Source organism: Thunnus thynnus, chromosome 11 (assembly GCF_963924715.1).
Source record: "Thunnus thynnus chromosome 11, fThuThy2.1, whole genome shotgun sequence".
Classification (NCBI taxonomy): Eukaryota; Metazoa; Chordata; class Actinopteri; order Scombriformes; family Scombridae; genus Thunnus; species Thunnus thynnus.
The window spans coordinates 25140833-25161643 of record NC_089527.1 but is presented as its reverse complement, the minus strand read 5'-3'; the positions used below and the strand labels follow the sequence as shown (position 1 = coordinate 25161643).

The following is a 20811-nucleotide window of genomic DNA, read 5'->3' as shown; positions in this document are numbered from 1 at the left end:
AAATGTGCCCTGTGTTATGAAACACTTACAGGGTTTTAATTATCACACAATTTTCAGGGATTGTTGAAAGCAAAGGAAATGGAATCACTTCTTTGAGTTTGAAAACACCCCCTAATGCTTATTTAATTAAACAATCGTAACCACATCTCATAAAGTGCTCAGAGTTAATAAGATTTCCTAAGCAAACCCACATTAACGCAGACTGCTGCCATGCTTTTGAAAATCTGCATTCTCAAGATGGTGTTTGGCAAACTGAGGCAGAACTGGGGCAAATTACACTATAAAGTTCAATTTTATGTGTGTACTTGGTAATTTAAAAAGTGTCAGTGATGTCACATTTCATTTTAGGATATTGATATTGCCATCTGAAAAAGGGAGGAAATCAAAACCACGTAAACATGTCTACCAAAACACTTCCTGTATGAAGTATTTTCAGATCTGGATCTTGCTGAATTGCTGCAAGGGTAGGAAGGAAACATGTGTTAGTAAACTACCAGACGCAGCCACACGTTGCCTTCAGAGTCAGTAATTTCTGACTGAATAATCACTAATGACTGAGGACCAATAGCTCCCCGAAGCATCATCTCAATCTCTCCTGTGACTGGCTAATTGTAGCCAGACACACTAACCTCCCTGTGGCCTGTGTCCTGGCTGTAACCCTGGCACTTCTCTTTTTCAAATTCAGCCTCTCACTCTTCTTTTCTCTTGCTGTTTTATCAGCCTTTTTTTTAAAATTGGCCCACTTCTGTTCTCTCCCTTTTGCTTTTGCTTCCCCTCCACCCCCCACCCCTTTCAGCTCAGCTCAGCTACGACGACATATGGGAAACTTTTTCAGGCTGATTGCTCCAATCTGATTAAGGGAAGTTATGTAGCTGCCATTTATCGCTGCTGTTGTGATCCGGCAAGCAGCTGTGACGTTAAGGCCCTCAGTTGCTTTTTCTCTCGATGCCTGTTCTCAGTCCAAACTTATCCATTAGATCCTGTTCAGACTCCTCCGATTGTTCTAACTGCCAAGGCTGCACCATGAATCAAAACCTCTGGCATACAGACAGATCTCTCCATAATTGTGCAGTTCAAAACAATGCCATGCCCACTTAAAGCTAGAGTGGCCTGTGCTCACTTAATTTAGAGTCAGACAGAAACAAGAGGGAGGGGGGTAGTGGGGGAAAAGTGCTAGAAAAAAAGGAAAAAAAAAACTTTCCCGCGAGAGGCGATTTTACATTACATTAATGCAGTTGGTTTGGGTTCAACAAAAGGGGGACTTGGCCTGAGGAGCTGAGCGGAGAGGGGAATTAGAGCATTTAGCCATCTCCAGACGCAAGAGAGAAATGAGCCTTGTGGCCTTTGTGTTATCTAATCTCGTTTGCATTTCCTTTCAGCATCATGAAAGAGAAATGTAATAGGGGCCTGATTGTGTTTGTTTGGTGAAATTCTCATTTAGGCTGCTGTGACTATGTGCCTCTGCAAATAATTCTCTCTTGGCTATGATTTTGTGTGTGTACTACCCACATTGGTGGTGTGTATAGTTTGTGGAGTGCTTTGAGATGATGAAAAACAGCAGCCTTAAAACCGAAGACATCACCGATTCTGTCTCTGACGCGTGAACAGCTCGGATCATAGCTCTGAGTGATTGACTAGCGGAAGGAAAGTGCAGGCCTGATGACAAAAGAGATGGAAAATGGACATGGAGTGGATTTGACATGATGAGTGCCAATGCCCCCATTGATCAGTAGCATTGACATCCCTCCAAGAACCCTGGAAGGTTAGGTTGGAGTAGGCAGGCAGCTGAAGGTCACAGCTCACTGTCACAGCACTGTCCAATCACATTACACATCATGCCGCCTGCGAAACTGCTCGCCTTCCTCACATGATGGACAGATGACAATCATCCTCGCTCTATTGTCTCACTCAGTCTCCTCAACTCTTAGATAGGCTATGTGTTTTGGAGATTTTGCTCCTATTTATATATTTAAAAAGTGTCAAACTATATTGTTGGTAAAAGTGTCAAACTATAACATCATCTGTATCAAAACTTTTACTAACTTAATGATGATTAATGATTGTATTTTGTTTTCCACCATCCCCAATTTTCACTTTCTGGCCCTGCAATTGCACAGAGCAGCTGATTTATTGCTAGGGGTCAGTCAGAGAAGGTGTTTGTGCTGGTAGCCAATGGGCTCTTTGTGTTTATGATGAGGGGAGAGAGGATGGAAAGGTGATTTAGGTAGACAGCAGGTCTGCTTCTTCTCAGTGCAAACCTCCAGTAGACAGGCCATTAACAGAGGTGACAGGGAAAAGCAGTGGCAATCGCTTTGATTCTGATTTACACCCATGCTGAAAAACCCAAACAAATTAGAGGAACAAAATAATACACAGCGAGAAATAAATCACATTAATGATTAGGCTTTGAACGACAGTCAGACATGAAAGCGAGTGGTGGTGGGGGCATCTGGAGGAGAGGATGGCAGATTATGAGATGATATTAGGAGCTGTCTTCACAGAAAGACTGAGAACAATCAGGCACCAGCAGTAACAAGGAGAAGGTCTTTGTTCTTCTCTCTACTCAGTAACTAACATGTTATTATTCAAGTCAACAGCCACTAGAACCTCGTTAGTAGGCCAAGCAGCTTACTGCTCATTAGCTGACAAAAGGGTGAAATCCATTGACAAGAAATGCAGTAAATGTAGCTCGTGGAGCTTTTTGCCTGTATGCAGAATACAAGATTTGTTAAAATTAAAAAATGCACTTTTTCATGGCACAAGCAATGTTTTTGTTAAGAGATAACATTTTAATTGTCATACAGTATAAAGATATTTGGGATGGGCCTTTTTCAGTTCAGTTATAATGATCACTACAACACAGTAAAGCCTTTCTTAAATATGAATACAGTCTATGTAGTATACAATAGTTACAGTAATTTGGTAGCTCTTTACATTCAGAGCTTGGTAATCACAAGGTAATAGTGGGATATTATTTAAATAATAAAGAGGTAATAATAATGTAATATAATGGTAATTAATTAACAAGTAATAGCATAGTATTAACAATGGGTATAACTAGGTAATATTAGACTTCAATTTTTGAGTAATAAGTGGCCAAAAACAAAGGGGTAATTATGCAGAAACACATCTAAAGATAACAATGAGGCAGAACTATTTAGTAAATAGCACTGTAAAATTTTGGTAACAATACGGTAACCTGCTAATAAGGTTATATCATATTTTTTGAAAAAATGACAATAATTAGGTAATATGGTTCATGTTTTCAAAATATTATGGGCTACTATCAATGTAATACCTTCAAAATTACATGAAAATTCATGGAAGTTAAAATTGGTAATTACCAGATTGTAGGGCTGAAATTCTTCCTCCTTTATGTTCCAAACATTACCTTTTGTTTTAAGGTAACAATGTAAAAATTATTATTTTAATGCTGTGTTGCTTTGTTACCTGGAAACACACCTGGTAGTTTCTGTGTAATAGCCATGAATCAGAGCTGCAAAATGCACAACTACAAGTTCCTACTTAATTTTATGGTAATATTTCCTAAAACTGAAAACCAAGGGTCAGAGAAACAGATATGTAATTTTAAATTTAATAACATGAATCAAGCATGAAAAATACACAATGGCTGTTTCTATTTAGTCCTATGGTTATTTTACAGTACGCGAGAGATGCGCCAGTATACTGTTTTTACTATATACTGCAGTGAAACATTCTGACAGTATCAATACTGCCAAGCATTTCCATTACCCTCATTATTTTCAGAGGACACTGAACACAGAGCAGTGTTCCTGCCTTCATCAGAAGTTTTATTTTGTTTAGCCACATAGAAGGAGCTTTCTACTGGTCAAACAGAGGTACAGAGAACCACTCTCCTGTCTGACGAGCTCTCTGGACATGACTTTCTATATTAATGTTAGCTGTCAATCCACTGAGGTGTGGCTTACTTATGGGTGTTTAGTTGTAAAATTCACTGAGAGAGAGCTGACTGACAAAATCCCTGCCTCAAGATCACACACATCATGTTCTTCCTCACAGGTCAGCTTCCGCTCTGCTGGTGTTTGTGAGTAGTTATGTGGAGAAGGTGTGTAGAAAAGCAGTCAGCACTACTGGCCTGTTAGAGCCCGAGATAACAAAAACGGGGATTTATTCATCTCGTATCATGCCTAACTTTAATGGATCATAACATATCAGGTGTGGAAATAATCTGCAGAAACAAAACTTTTCTGTGGATGTCAGTTTTTGAGCCAACAAAAGCCAAAATGTGGCCTGCAACAGACTAGGTAAGCTTTGTTTTTAGCCTAGCTGATTGCTGGAAATGCCTTTTGCTATGTTGTAAGAGATGAAAGTCTAAGCTTTACGATAGGCTCATAAGGAATCTTATCAATATTAATTCAAATTCACAACACAACCTGCGCTCAAGGTACTGAAATTTGATTGATCTAACGTGGTAACAAGGCATGATTGGTTGTCCCTAGCGTAAACAAGATTCCAAGCTGAAGCAGTTGTTGATCACTTGTGGCCCCTACCGGCCAGTTAAGAGGGGTGAGGAGTCAGCAGTCAATGGAGGCATAAAACAGAGCCATCTATAGCATTATAAAAGAGTTTTTTTCAAAAATTGTGAATCACCACAACTATGAGAGGTCCTTGAGCATACAGTCATAGATGTATACAAAATATTAGGCTGATGGGTCCAGTAGTATGCGAGATTAGCTGCGGACAGATACACACATGGACACACACACACACACACACGACCAAACGCATGATCCCCTCCAGGCTTACACCTGGTGGAGATCAAAATTAATGAATTTTCAAAATATAAATAGGTGAGTATAATCTAAGAGACACAAACACTGAGCTGCATTTAAAGTGATTTCCAGTCAACTGTCTTAAACTTTCAACAATCTACTTTTGTTTACAGTTTTCAAACTGTTTTTGATGTTTTTTTATGAGTCCAACAAAGCTGCAACATACAGGACACTGTTCAGTTAATAAAATCCCAGGTGATCATGTTAGAAAGTCATTTAACTATATTTTAGCACTATTAGTAGGATTTCAGGAAACGTCGATTATCGTGATAATACCATTTACCGTGATATTTCTACCTACGATAACAATAATCTCATTTTACCATGAAATTAAGTAGAAATATGTAGTTATGCATTTTGCAGCACTGATTCCACTGATTCATGGCTATTACACAGAAACTACCAGATGTGTTTCCAGGTATCACATCACAGCATTGAAATAATAATTTTTACAGTATTACCTCGTTCTAGTCTAATATTACCTAGTTACACCCATTGGTAATACCACACTATGACTTGTTAATTACCATTATATTACATTATTATTACCTCTTTATTATCAAAATATTACCCCACTATTACCTTGTTATTACCAAGCTGGAGTTGCTACCGTTAATTTTTATTGTTAATGATTTATGTCATTCTTATGTTATATATGTTGTTGCCACTTGAATTAATATTTTCTATGTCTGTTTCAAAGGGACAAATAATGTAAATCCAGTTATAAAGATGTTCTGCCCTCATCAATAAATAGTAAGGCACTTAATGGTCATACAATTGTTTCTGGGCTGATTCTGGCCTTATTATTATGTGTTTGAAAAACCTACAAACAATGTTGGTGTATGAATGTTTTCACTTGTGGCAGTAACTTATTTTTTTAGATACTTGTGGTAGTGGCAACAAGCTGTGAACAAACATTGACACACAGTATTACCACTTTTTAAGTTGATATATTGTTATCCATTTATACATCTAGCAGATATGACACAACATCCACATTCATTTGGAGACGTATTTGTGTCCATCTGGTGAATGTACACTCACCAAACACTTTATTAGGAACACCTGCTCCTAATGCAACCCAATACAACAGCTCTGCCATAAATTATACCTTTACAAAGCTTATACATTTTCAGTTTTTGTTGACATTGTCAGAAAGGTGATAATTGTCCTTTATGTTTATTATTAAGGGCGTAGTGGGTGGTGGTGGTGTACTGGAGTGCATTATACTGAAGTAGTAGTATATTTTGCCCCCCTCATGAATGTTAATGTGGTTGACAAAACATTAGGAACACTTTTCAATTTGATTGTATTAGATTGAACAGGTGTTCCCAATAAAGTGCTTGGTGAGTGTAAGTCCCATATTCACTCTCTTTCTAGCTCTGTCTCCACTGACTGCTAAGGGAAATATCTGGCTCTTAAGTCGCTTAATGCTTCATTTTGTCCACCAGATAGTCGCTAACTTTGTCTGACTGCCGGGCAGGTATGGCACAGTGGTCTTTTTCTCTGGAAACAGCTGCCTGCTCATGAGACTGAACCAAAACAGTAAAGTTGTGGGACAAGACAACCAAAACAATGGGCTAAAAGATGCTATAAAGCTCTGTAAAGTAAAGTGCGGAACCCTGTGATAACTTCATTGTAATTAAATTAAAATAAATTCAATTAAGTAAATGTATTATTAAAATATAAATAATTAAAAATGAAATAATATTTAAAAAATTAAGTTTAAGGATGATCCCAGTCAACAAATTTACGTAATTGGTATGAGATTTATCCTCTGCATCAGTTCAGGTATCAGAATCAGTATTGGGAAGAGGCAGGAGGTACATTAACTACAATATAGCAGATGCTTCAATCAGAAAGGGTTTTGCTGCTCAGAGAAAACTGCCAACCTACTGCACATCTGACCTGTTGATAGACTGTTGCTGCTCAAAACGCTGAGTGCTGCTAAATAAACTGGTCCGAGCCAAGTAGCTTACTGCACTGTGGTCCCACGGTGAATTCCAGATGACAGCACTAATGGATGATCCTGTGATGTAATCATCTCTATCCCTACTTCCTTGTTCAGCAGATGGGCTGTATTTCCCATTCAGACCTCTGAGATTGAAAGCTCCTTAATGCAAACATGCAAAACTCATTACACTTCTTATGTATGCACTCCTGCTGGAGATCCACAATGATTACATAATTCCATTTGATTTAAGTTAAATAGCCCCCAAATGCTTTCCTACAATCACATTTGACAGTTGGTCTAGAAGGTGAAGCCTCAGATTATGTTTGTCTCCATCTTTGGAGCTATAGTATGCGAATGATGACTTACAGCTTTCTGAAGGAGGACTGAGTTACATAAATGTTCCTTGTCAATCTGCACTCTTAACAACTGTGTAAACAGAATTAACCACAACATCACAGAACGACCCAATAACACAAACCGCTAATGAGGTCCTGAAATTTGCCATGTAAATCATTGTGACTATGATCCTCAAAGCTTGTTCTACATATATTGTTGACTAGCTGTAATATTAGCCATGTGACCCCAGAATATCTCTAAAATGGGTAAAACTATGAACCACAATGCACATTGCCATTTCTTGTGACAGAAAGATTTCTAGAGTGATAATTCTTCAAGATAAGTAGATGTTTTGACAGTGTTGAATGTTACCGAGGGTTACATTTCCCAGATACACACCATATTGGCAGAGAAATTGCATTTTTTCTTCTTTCTGTCAAGTTGTGGTTGTTTCCAACTCTGTTCTATCCATTCAACCAACAACTTCAACGTCAAATATACTTTAAATATACTGTAGGTATTTGTTGACACAGTTGACAGTCAGGCCCACTGAAGGTAAAGCAGCTCAAACCAGGTTGATTCTTCTCTCCAGTCACTATCAACCAGTGACATCACTGGCAGACAGTTTTGAACCTTTTTTTATACACATTCGGGTTTCAGAAAGACCAAAAGAATTTGTTATAGGGCTGCAACTGCAGATTATCATCTTCAAAATTGGTGTGCTATTCTGCAGGGATAACATTTGCCACTTTTAAACCCAGTGTGGTGCAATCACAAACACCACTTTTCATTGGCAGGCATTGTAAACTTCATTGTAAACTGCAACTGGTAGATATCAATTCTCATTGTGAGCTGCCAGAATTGTGGTAGCTAAGCTAGCAAGGCTAACCATTGGCCTTTGAGGGATTACTTCCTTGCCAATGCTCCGCAGATGACCCAAAGCTTTTGAATTTCTATTCATTATCAATTACCAGTTTTTTAACTCAACATTATCCATTAGAATCACAAAATGTACAACTTTACCTGTTATGCATACTCCTGTACTGTAAGTTATTGCATCAATCTAAACAAGATGTGAACCAGATGTTGAATGCTAAGAAGTTGTCACTTATGTTTGGTAAAATAACAAGGTGCTCAAATATTACAGCCAGTAAAGGAGTTGGAATGTGGACGGAAATGATGAGCAAGCTTTCTATGGAATTTTGGTTGCACTTTATTTTATGGTACACTGATTAGATGTTATTTAACATTTAATGCAACCACTGTGGGCCTATGATAACTTAATTAGACAACACAGGCTGTAATTACACAAATTTATTGGGCATAACCTTTTTAATAGTCAGACAAAACACTGAGAGCTCAGAGGACAATGCATTTATTTGGCCTTTATTTAACATAGTTTCACTCTCTTATAGGGCCATTTGCTGCTCATTAGAAGAAAACTGTACTGTAAACTTAAGTCAAACCACATCGGGTCACATCTAGTCACTACTTCACACATCCCTCGTAGCCTGGATGTTTTCTGGAGTTCCATGGAGTTTGTAGGTAGTAATACATAGCCTAATACATGCTTCCTTGACACCCAGTAACATTAGGCTATGGAAGCTGCCAGGACATTGCATCTTTATTTCCACTGTTAGACCATTATTAGACTTTCTTAGAGGGTAATTTGCAACACATTACAACAGAACTGTACTGTAAACTAAATTGAAATCACATATCTGCTACTTGAGACATACCTACACCTTCTTCGGCTGGTCCCATGCTGGATGTCCTTCCTGTGTCTACCAGCAATGTCAAAATATGTCATTACCATCATCAATGTTTCCATTCAGTTGTTCTGCTAAAATGTATGTATTATTATGCATTCTGCAGCTTTATACATTCTATATGTCCAGATTAACAACTTAATATGCTTTATGTTCTAAAATGGTCCAACCAACGTCCTGTCTGACCCAGACGTCTGTTATACATCTTAATGTCACTTTCAAGATAATCCTTATAATAAATGATATATAACCAAACACTCAGCAAACACATTAAGTATCTTAGTTAAGACATATGCATTCATTTTTACAGAAACACACTGAGTCAATATTAACGTGCAAAAGTATTTCATTTGGATAAACAACACTGATGAAAGATGATCATCAAAAGTACACCTTTCTGTAGATAATATAACAATTTGAATTCTTAATTCTTTTAATTCAGTCTAATGCACTTTTCTCCAGTTTCCATCAAGGTGGTGCAGGCTAATGCTAATGCTAACTCCAGGATGTAAACAGCTGCAGCTGCTGATAATCCTCGTTGTAACTCTGAGGAAAACAGAGGCTATAAATTACTAAACTCCTCATCAACATGAATGTTGTAGAACATACACGCCAACATAATAGCAAACTTACCTGACAGTTATTTCTGCACCATTTCTGTCTTCTTAGTCCTGTTGCGAGCAGCATGTACATTCTCTGCTCTCAACTCTTGTAGTGAACTACATGTATTCTCGTGAGACGGGAGCGTGTCTCGCCCACAAGCATGAAGATAATACATCCATGATGAAGATATGTGTCTCAATAATAAACCCTTCGTAACTTTTATTAACCCAGATGAAGCTCACATCACTGCTGAACTGTTTAAAACAAATAACGCCCAATGATGTTGATTCTATGTGGAGAGGACGTCCCTCTATGATAATCTGCTCTCAACCAATTAATGAATAAAAAGGTTTTTGCATGAAAAATACAAAAACAAAACACCCATAGATGTGCTGCACAGTGAAACTTTGAGAAGTATTTGAAGTGTTTTTGAAGTCAGGTCCAGGTGGACCTTTATTGAACGTGGCAAGGATGACACCCTGTGACCGTCTGCTTACAACAGTTTTTAAACAAAAATTGGATTAGACCTGATATTCATTAGGAGAAACTGACACTTACACCTGCATATCTGTATTCCAAATATGTGCACACGTGACTTGAGATTCATAAATTGCATGTCAGGTGCATGTTGCTGTTTTTGGCATCTGGAGCCAATTTTGGCCAGTGACACAATGTCGCTGTGTGAACAATGTTTGCTGGGATATTTTGGATCTGATATGGCATTGTATTTGATTTCTGATTAGACTATGATCTTGTAAAATGGGATTCTAATAGCTTATAATTCTAATTAGAGCATAATTTGGTATACCATTGTCTATTGTGGGTCTAATATGGCATTATATGCAGTTTCTAATTACAGCATAATTTAGGTGTATGGTCTCTAATTAGGGTATAACTGTGTTTGTTTACAGTCTAATAAAGAACATATTATTTCTAGTTTTTGTCTTATTTGATATAAAGTACGTCTTATCAGTGTACTGTAAAATAAAGTGTGAAATTTTCATTAAGCAATGAAAGGTAGTGGAACAGAAGCTACCTCCAGAAGTGTTGCTGGACATGTGCTGTCTATATCTGCTCAGATAATAAGAGATGTACTTCCACCTGTCACTGACAAGCCTGTATGTCATCCTGTCCAAGCATCCAGTCTACCAGTAGCTGGGCTACAGCAGCGTCTGCTCTCCCTGGGGAGCAGGGTAACAAAATCCCAGGCTTATACAGACATCTACACAAAGGACAGGCCTGCAGTGGCAGGTGGCCCCAGCATAGATAAGTGCGTTTTCTGTTGGTTTTTTTTGGGGGGGTGGGTTGTGAATGAAGGAGGACTGCTCACTTCCAGCGCCTGTTCTTCTGATGCCGCCCGTGGGCGTGACACAAGGAGGTGGGACTCAGAGTGAAGCAGTACACTGTAGACATGCTGATCTGTTTATGTCTGTGTTAATGCATAAGCAACCCCCCTCCAACCCCAGCCGCCTGCACACAGACACAGACACACACACACACACACACACACACACACACACACACACACACAGAGTCAGAGGGACCACAGACTTTCTGCTCTCTCATGCTTGCCTTTCTGAGGCGGTCCAAGTTACAAATGCTTCATTTAAAGCTTGAAAAACACATACCACGCTAAACTTCCACCCCTCAGTTACTATTGCTACGCATGTTGCTTTCTAATGTAGGACAGCATGTATGCAGTTTGCAGTTGTAACGGTGGCAGATCTACCACGTGAAATTTGACGGCTTTTGAATCAATGGGTCCTTGTAATTAAGCTTTTAATTTCGTATTGGCAACTTCTGATTTTGCTGGCTGAAATGACAACTGTGTTGGCAGATTTACTAAACTGTAGCTAGCTAGCCAATCAATGTTAATCCTGTGAATTAACAGTATCTCTGTGATTTGGTTAAAAATCCAGTTCCTTATGGCTTTTAAATGTCTTAAGCTGATTTGTATGATCATTAGAACTCTGCAAAAGGGTCTTAGATATGTATTTGAAACAAACATAATTCAGGACTGAGTGATGATGCAAAATAGACTAAAACAGTCTAAAAACAGGTCTCAGGTAAAAGTTTGCATCCTCACCAGTTGATGATCTATGTAGAAGACATGGAAACAAATAAGTAGCATCATTCTATCCTGCAACTTGGACAGAAAACACAGAGGTTAGCTTTATGCTTTAATGGTAGTATTTTCGTACAATGTGTTTCACTTTTATATGTTTCACTTTTAGGAGAAAAGGCTTTGTGAATGAGGACTCACTGATGAGTTTATGTCACAGTTAAACCTCCCCAAATCCACCAGTATATTACCCTAAACTCTGACATAGTAGCATCTGGAACTGGTGTTAGACCAACTTCCAAACAGTAAATGTTCCAGTTGTGGATGCAGGGCTTTTTCTAATTTAATCCGTAAACCCACAAAGTAAATGTAGTTACAGTCAACCCCAACTCACAGTAGTTTGTGAAACAGTCACGAAATTTAATCTATAGATTCATGTACATGGACACAAATGTTCCATTTTTTTTGTGACACTCAGCACAACTTTCAAACCAGTGTATTTCAATTGTGCCTGCACCATGTTTTTTTTTCTTGGTCGGGACTCGGCAGCACTGAAGCTGTATTGTTTTTTCTCACTTGTTATTCATTTTTAACTATAACCACTGCATTACTCAACATTTAATCACAAGATTTTATCCTTGTTTTTACTTCTTCATTTGAATTTCATCAGTAGTCTACAGTCAATGGTCCATATCAATCCAGTGGGTAGACTGGATTTTCCTTACTGTGCTAAAAACGAAAACACAAGGTTGTCCGTAACTCAACAAAACAATAGGTTAATGTTAAGGCCATCAGTTTTATTTCTCCTTTGATTCTGAGAAACAACTTTTTTTTTTGATAGGCTAAAGAAGGGCATTGTGTTGAGGGTGGACGTGGTGCGTTTGACTACTGTTTTGGTTTCACTGCTGTCGTTGGGCTTCATTCCATTTCAAATTGCCGCCAGTCCACCGCAACCAAAATCAAAATGCCACTATCTCTGTTAAGAAAAGGCATTTTATAGCCTGTGATTGTAAATGTGAAGTCACTCATTTAATTTTATATTTCCAAGAATATGTGGCTGAGGATATTTAATATGAAACCATCTTTCTTAAAGCAGTGTCATCCAATAAAGCACTTATTTTAGCCTGTTAGCATCTGCTACCGCCAATTTTACTGAGAAAAATACATAAAACAGCTTGCAAGATAATTAAATCTGTGTCTATGGTACTGTGCAAAAGTTAATCAGGGATCATTTCTAAGAAATGGAACAAAACCAGCTGATGCATCATCGCAGACAGGCTTGAAATAAAGCTGCTACGTTTGCTAGCCTGATTCACTCAACACTCAACAGTACATAAAAACTTCATAAAAACTCTGATTTTAATCCCACTACTTTGGTTGTTAAACTGTCACATTTAGTGAGTCTATCAGTCAATCTCTCAGGTTTTATCATGTTTTATGTGAACAGCCTGCTTTTAGAAAAGGACATCAATAAAATAATAATAATAATAAATAAAAACAATAAAAACAATACAGCTTCTGTGCTCCCAAGTCTCGACATGAAACATACTTCCAACTGAAATACATGAGTTCGAAAGTTGTGCTGAGTGTCACGAAAAGAATGGAAAATTCATGTCCATGTACACAAATCTATAGATTAAATTTTGTGACTATTTCTCGAACTGCTGTGAAACAGTATGTCTAATGATAATCTAACTCTTGACTGTGGAAGTAACACTATACTAGTTACTCTATGTAGTAAGCACATTAGCCAGCTATGCTAATGTTAGCAGCTTGTGTTAGCAGCTTGTGTTAGAGCAGTTGCATCAATGGTTTTGTTTTTAGAAAGCTGATAAAAAAGCCTCCAAAGTCTTTAGGCATAGAGTGTTGCTCTTGTGCTGCATTCACGTTATGTTGGCAGAGTGAGATAAACAGAAAAGCCTCCCGCTATTCAGACTTGGGAGAGCTCACATATTATTCAAAGATGGCTACTCTCACTAGTAGTCCCACTAGATAAATAACCTAAATTAAACACTGTTGTTTTGTTACATATTTTTAGTAGATTGTTAAAGATCTGGTATTATGGCCTTTTTTGACTAATTTTTATAAATAGTGGGTCTATTTCAAACATATGTGACGTTTTATTCATCAAAAGTTGTTGAGATTTTTCTCTAAATCAATCTTTCCTTACAGCCCAGATTCCCCTCTCTCCTCCATCAGGCTGTTTCGGAAGCTATTTACATAAAATTGGAATTATTAATGACCACCTACTCCAATTGGCTGGAAGTGTGCCCCCCACCTTCACCCCCAGCCAATCGTAATACAACCCAATGAATAATAATGTAATAATGTAATGTAATAATTTACAAAGTAAAAGTATTTTTTTTTAAATGGAATGAGTAACAGAAAGAACCAACGTTTACAGGTGTGCTTGTTTTAAAAAAAAAAAAAGATTAAAAAAAACTGAAAATCCTGCAGTGTACTGTGAAACACACAAACAACCATTAGCCGGGGGAAAGATTTCAATATTTCAAATAACTTAAAAAGACAGAGGAGGTAGAATTGAGTAATTTTACAGCACAGGAGGCCCCACCATCACTCTAATCCATCCCAAAGATCTTCTTTTCTTCTTTTCCACAATACCAGCCACAAATGAAACCAGAACCCCCAACCTTTACCCAGTGCTTATAGACTGTAGGCTTAGCTTATTTTAAATGAGCTAAATTCACTCCGTTACAGTTATATTCAACATTCTGCAACCATTTTACCAGCAACACTGGTAGTTGTTTTTGTTAGTCAGAAATTTCTGATATCTCTGACTTGGAATAACAAGTAGGACGCTGACATGAGTGTTTCTTTACCACTCTGCTGCTCATAATGACAGTCCGAATTATATAACGTGAATGCAGTGTTATTTTCGATGCAAACTGCTTCGGAATGCACAAAGCTTTACAGACTTCTCATGCCTAGTTACGGTTGCTAAGCTATTGTCGAATCGTTTTGGGAAGTGGTTTAGTGAATAGTCAGTTAATTGGCAGATCAGCTCTTGGAATCAGTTATATGTGTCACTGCATGCCCTCCTCTTCTCCTCTTCTCTCCCTCTGTCCATTTTCCAATCCTTCCACCAGTCTCACTATTTAAACACACCCATCTCTCACTCCAGCCAGGCTCTGACAGCAGAATTTGCTTTTTTTCTCAGAGGTGAGTTGCAAGATACACAAACAAGACAGAGGCGCATTTATGGTATTTGTATAATCCGTGAAGTGAAAATTACACACTATTTAGATGAAAGGCAATTAGACAATTACAGCTAATGAGGCCAATCCTTTTCTTTCACCCCAAAGAGTCCACAGACTAATTATCAAATTAAAGAATGCTTCTTTCTCCCCCTGACCCCGCGCTGTCGTAAAGGGAGGGTGCTTTGGGAAAGGCAAACATTGGTCTACTCTGTTGGGGCTGAGGCTGGAGAACAGGCAGGCAGCATTTAGAAAGTGATGGGTGTATTAATCACTGCTTAAGTTAAGACAGCTTTATGGTCTGCAGGGCAGCTACACACACAAATGTCAGAGAATATACAGACACTCTGCGGCTCAGACCGTTATACATCATACAGGACCGTACCAAGAGGGCCACCAGCCTAACAGGAAACGCTGTTGCACCCATAGGAAGTGGACCTGCTCAGACGACTAGCAGACCCTGCTGGTGAAACTTCCTACTCTGGGGAGGTCAAAGGTTTCAGTGAAATCCACCTGACACACATGCATGCACAAAGACTATATGCATGTTTTGCATTTTTATCTATGATATATTAAAGTTAAATAATACACAGACCTCACAACAGATATGGAGACAATGACAAAAAAATGTGATAACAACCAACTGTGTCAGTTTCCTGGAAAAGAGATTCATTTGCTCTTCTCTGCAAAAGAAGCAAAAAAGCTCACACTGATGCTCATACTGACTAATCAAACAGCGTCTGTTTTCTGTCTTAGTGCTTGGAAAGCTGATCAGGCTCAATGGGAGACCAGGGAAATAATTTCCCAGTGTCCCCCTTCACATGTCTGTTGCCAAGTAGTCCAGCTCCTTATGGTACAGAAGGTTTAGCTCCAAAACAGCTCTCCAAAAATGTTCATGGTCTGTTAATATCATCCCTTAATTAACTCTAACTTAACTCAGACCATATATCACCCCCTCCCCCCTCTACACTTTCACTCATTTGCTGGCTTAAACTACAGCTGCACCTACTGGCAACAGAGAGGCACATTCTGAGTGCAGCTCCATCTCTCTGCTATTCACCCACTGAATGATATTCGACCCAAGATGACTGTTCAACAAAGCCGTTAAGTGTAAAAGTAATACAGTGCTATAGCGAGCATAAATGACTACTGTTTCATTTTCAAGTAATTCTCCCTTGTGCATTTATAAAAAAACATAAATCCAAATAAAATAGCACCTTTTTGACATGGAAAGCATAAAGTGTCACACAGCTATTACATTTCCTCCAGTGTGACAAACAAGCATCGACTTAACTGCTGGTTTTCCATCATTTTCCCACTCTCCTGTGCTTTCTTCATCAAACGTAAAGCCATGTCTTCCTCTGCCACCCATTTTACACTTTGAAACAGTGAGAAGGGTCAGGGTTCAAAGGTTAAAGAGAAGTTCTTTTCACACTCCCACGCCTGCCCTTGCTTCACAGAGAAGCACTACAGGTGCAGGGTGTCTCTGAAACAACTTAACAACCTCCTGCCTTCACAGACAGACCTCTGCGAGAAAAGAGAGAGAGAGAAAGAAAAAAAAAAACACTCTTAATTGTTCCCTGCTCTGTGCCAATGACCGGCCAAAACACTCCTTGTTATTGCATCTTTGCACAGTATTTTTCCAGACATAACGGCTGACAGAGGGGTTGGTGCAAGTTTGCAGTCCCTCCTCTGTGACAGTAACTCCTCCTGTCACCTGCTTTCATAAGGCAAGGGTGTTGGTGTACGGTGAGAGACTCCAGCTGACACGTCTGACATGGCTGGACTTAATGAGGACTGATGGGAGCCTGTCAGTGGAGTGACACATTAAGTAGCTTTGTCAAAGATCATCTGTTGAGTTTTATGCAAAATCGGGCCTTGCGTTTACTTGGAGATGACCTTCCAAAGTTCACTAGAAGTCTTGCAGATGCAGAGCTAGGTCGAGTTTAATTTTTCAACTTTGGATGCAGACATTGTTGAGTTTAACACACATGGGCATGCATGTACTGTATGCATGCTAAGTTATAAACACACACACTCTCTCTCTTTCGCTCTCTCACACACACACACTCCTCTAAATTTCACCCCAGAAAGTTCAACTGCAGGATAAAGCATATGATTTTTAAGTACTGAGTAGTCATTAAAGTTTGGACTCTGAGAGCTAGCACTGCTTTACACATCCCTCTTGTGAATACAAATACAAAAACACAGAATGCAACGAGTTTGTAAAGGTAAACAGAAAGCGATTTGGTTTGCATGAGTAAAGGCTTTGGGTAAAAGCTCTGTGGCCTTGCAAAGGCTATGGGAGTTGGAACGATAACAAATATTTCAAGGAGCCAACACAAGGAGAAAAAGAAAGAGGATGGATTTTGCCTCTGTGGATTTCGGATGTATTTTGTGTACTTACTTTAAAAAAGTAAACAAAAGTAGAGTATTACATATTCAGCTACTGACTCTGTCAAGGAAACATAACAAATAAGGTTGGTTTCAGAAATACAATTATTTGACACAAATTAAGCAGAATTACTTTATTGTATGTGTGTATTGCCGGTGGCAATATAAACTGGGACCACATCTAATAAATCTATAAAATTTGTGAATCAAATGTTGATTTGTCAAATACTAAAGTAACTATTTACATCCAGCTATGACATATTTATAGCATATTTGTAGCTATTCATCAAATGCAGATGTGAACTTTTTAAACACAGACCTCCTCAGTTTCATGGTAGTCCCTAAACGTCATAATTCTTAAGAATCACTCCATTTAAACTGGAAATGAGGGGGCTCAGTGCTGTAACTCTCCAAAATAGTCATATATTCCCGTTAAGACTAACATGGAGTTATTTGCTCATTTGTCTGAATTGTAAGAATAATTTGTGTGAATGTGCTTTTATACCTCCCCAGTGGTCCATAAATCACAAACAGCTCTTTGTGGCCCACCAACATAATTTGTTTCCTTTTGTTTATTCCACTTTAGTCACTCAAAGCTTGATTCATAGTGAGACAAATCTTGCTTGCAGAATTTGTCATGTAGTCAGTTTGAATACATTTTGTGCAGTAAATATCGTTTAAACTCATTACTCAAAGCCACTAGTTTGACTTGAAATTTGATGACTTTGGTGACGCCTTGAGTCCCATGATAGTATTTCATATCATCTGTCCCACAGACGGCCCTAACCCTCATACACTCACGCAGACTGCAAAGAGAAGACAAATACACAATGCAAAGGGAACATCTGGTTCAACTTGCTATTGTAGATGTTATTGTAGTTCTTCTGTGCAAAATTGTGCTATCTGCATCTGAGTGTGCATGGCTGTTGCAGGATGAGAAAGGGATAATTTATAGTATGACCATGTTATGTAAGTTATATGCTAGCTAAAGCTTGCACATGACACATAAACCTATGATATAGATTAAATGCTAACTCTAAAGCATGGAAACCCAGACACCTATAATATAATCCCAAGAAATCTACTGTCTTAGACATTTTTGATGCTCATCATGACTTCATTTTGTTTCACTAGCACTCACTAGCAAACAGACAAAGCAAAGCGATGTGAAGCCAAATATAGAAAAGCTCACTTGACTAGTGTTTACTTTTGGTTTTATGTAACTGTAGGGAATAATCTGTGTATGTCATACAATATTTAGCTATTTGTATGAATTTATTGAATATTTTGGCTAACTGGCTTATACTGAAAGACGTCTAATTGGGTGCACCACCACATGCAGACTGAATCCATTCTTCTGGAACACATGTTATGAATTTGTTTATGCTGATGATTGTTGAATTATAGTAGCTTCAACACAACGTAATCACCTAGCTATGAGCTCTTTAGCACTGTGCAGCACTTTCAGATGTGTGTGTGTGAATTGCTTTCCCATCTGTAAAGTAGTTAGGCAGTCCTCTTCCTGTTGGTTGAAGCTCTTACTTTGTGCCGGTCAGTTTGCAGGAAAATAAATATGTTACTGTGAAATATTTTTGTACAGCTGTTTTACGGCTGTCAATAGACCAGACCGGCATTGCGCCATCGAGTGCCAAGCGCCAAGGCTGCGCCCCCTTTGCGCCTTCACATAACGGGAGAAACAGGAAATTGCAGAAAAGCTGTTGTGTAGCAGGTTGTAAAACAAATAAACACACAAATCCAGATCTCCGGTTCCCCATCCTTCCTGCAAAAGAAAGGGATCCAAAAAGGGGAGCTTTATGGCTTCAAGCTATCCGGAGACAAGACATGGAGGGGAAGCTATTGGACCCAGTGTCTTCCCATGTATATGTGTGTGGGTCTTTCAGTCTTTCACACTGAGATTTGAGACACACAAATACATGAATATTTACCATCAGTGTGGTAAGTAGATCAATGAGGCTGGTGACAGTTACTACTGATGGGTAGCTAGCTTGAGTTAGAGGCTGCTGGAGTACAGTCATACAGTGATGTTATAGCAGCATCAGAATATCGTCTAAATTTCAGCCTAACCTAGATTAGTTGGCTATTAACAGGTTGGTTATATACAGACAACACTTAGCCTAATGCTACCAATCATGTGTAGATGTCTGGATAAGCAATGTCCGGCCACTGTGTCGGATTATGGCTGAAGGGGCATGACGGCTGACTGATCAACCAAAGTAGTAAAATAATTACTTGTCTATAAAAACATGTCTATAAAACATGTTTAACACGAAATGAATGCATACAAACTTCTCAGCTAAACACACGTCAAATTGCATTAGCATCTATAGGATCTCAGATTTTCTATCCCCTGAAAAGGGGCGTAGCCATGACGTTTTGTGAAGTACCCATATGTGCAGGTCTGGTCTATTTACTTTTGAGAATGTTGGGGTTATGTGTCTTAATTATGCATCTGGTAGTGAGAATGAGCAAAAAATATGTTCATCTACTTTAAGTGGGTAACAATATATTAATGTGTTAAACTATAATGTATATTATTCTGCTTAATTTCACTTGTACTGTTATCTGGCAAAGTTTAACTGTCCTCACTAATGTCACACTGACTCAAACCTGGGACAGGTTTTCTTCTTCTCCAAAGCAGACAAGTTGGAATCCATCATCTTTCTGAGTATGTGTGTGTGTGTGTGTGTCGGTGTGTGAGACACAGGCAGAGAAAAATATTCCAGTTTAGCAGCAGGAGTGGGAAAACAATTGTTCCTGACTGATTTTCCCCTAACCCCATAATGAAGCCCATGTGTACGACTGGCCCTTTCAACAAGCTGCAAATCTGTGCGCGGCCCACTCTCCACTTGATTAAAGCAACAGCCACTCACCTGCTCCTCATTAGCCCGGACCAGGAACAGACCCAGCCAAATAAGTTAGCACCTGTATGTTCCAATTCTGCATGCCTTCTACATGTATGTAATATTTGTGTGTATTAAGCTGACAGCCTTATAAATGATGGCATGGATTTAGCCACGGTGCGAGTTGCTGCTGTGTGTTGTGAGAGAGATGGATGTAAGGAAGCGAAAGGGCCACTGGTGGAGAAATAGCAGGGACATGTTCTGTGTTTTTTGGTCTGTGGAGATAGATGAGGGACTGGGCTTGGAAACACTCATTAGCCATAATCAGGGTCCCTAAAGGAGAGCAGATGGTGGCAGAGAGCAAAAAAAAATGTTCACTGCAAAAAACAAACAAACAAACATACGAATCCCACACAAAATGACCCAACAATAAAGGATATGGTCATCAACAGTAGTATCAAGGCCATTCTGAAGTGTGTATGGGTAAACAAAACACAGTTCATATCCAATGTGGATATACTGTATGTAGTGCTAAATGTGCTCAGACATGCTGGTCATTACAGAACAACCCTAAAGGGCATTGTGTGGGATGGGATCATCAGAGCAGTGTTGTTTCTGTCTGGTTCCTGCTAACCAGTGACTCCTCTGACCCCTGCCTGCTCTGAATGGAAGCATATTAACACTCCAGGCTCTCAGCAACATTTAACCAATTTGGTAAATTATCTGTGAGGCCACTTTTATAGGGCTTTCTTATTATTCAGAAGGAGGGGGAGTGGAGAGAGAGAAGGGAGAGAGAGATAGAG

The 20811-nt window shown here is 38.8% G+C and overlaps 1 long non-coding RNA gene across 1 annotated transcript; it reads right to left on the bottom strand.

The window, feature by feature from the left end:
• Window positions 1–8403: 8403 nt before the first annotated feature.
• On the bottom strand, window positions 8404–12281 carry LOC137192136 (uncharacterized). Its single transcript, XR_010930523.1, has 2 exons — window positions 9507–12281; window positions 8404–9419 (listed from the first exon to the last, which is right to left on the bottom strand). It is a non-coding gene; the product is annotated as an uncharacterized lncRNA (long non-coding RNA).
• Between the last annotated feature and the right edge of the window lie 8530 nt (window positions 12282–20811).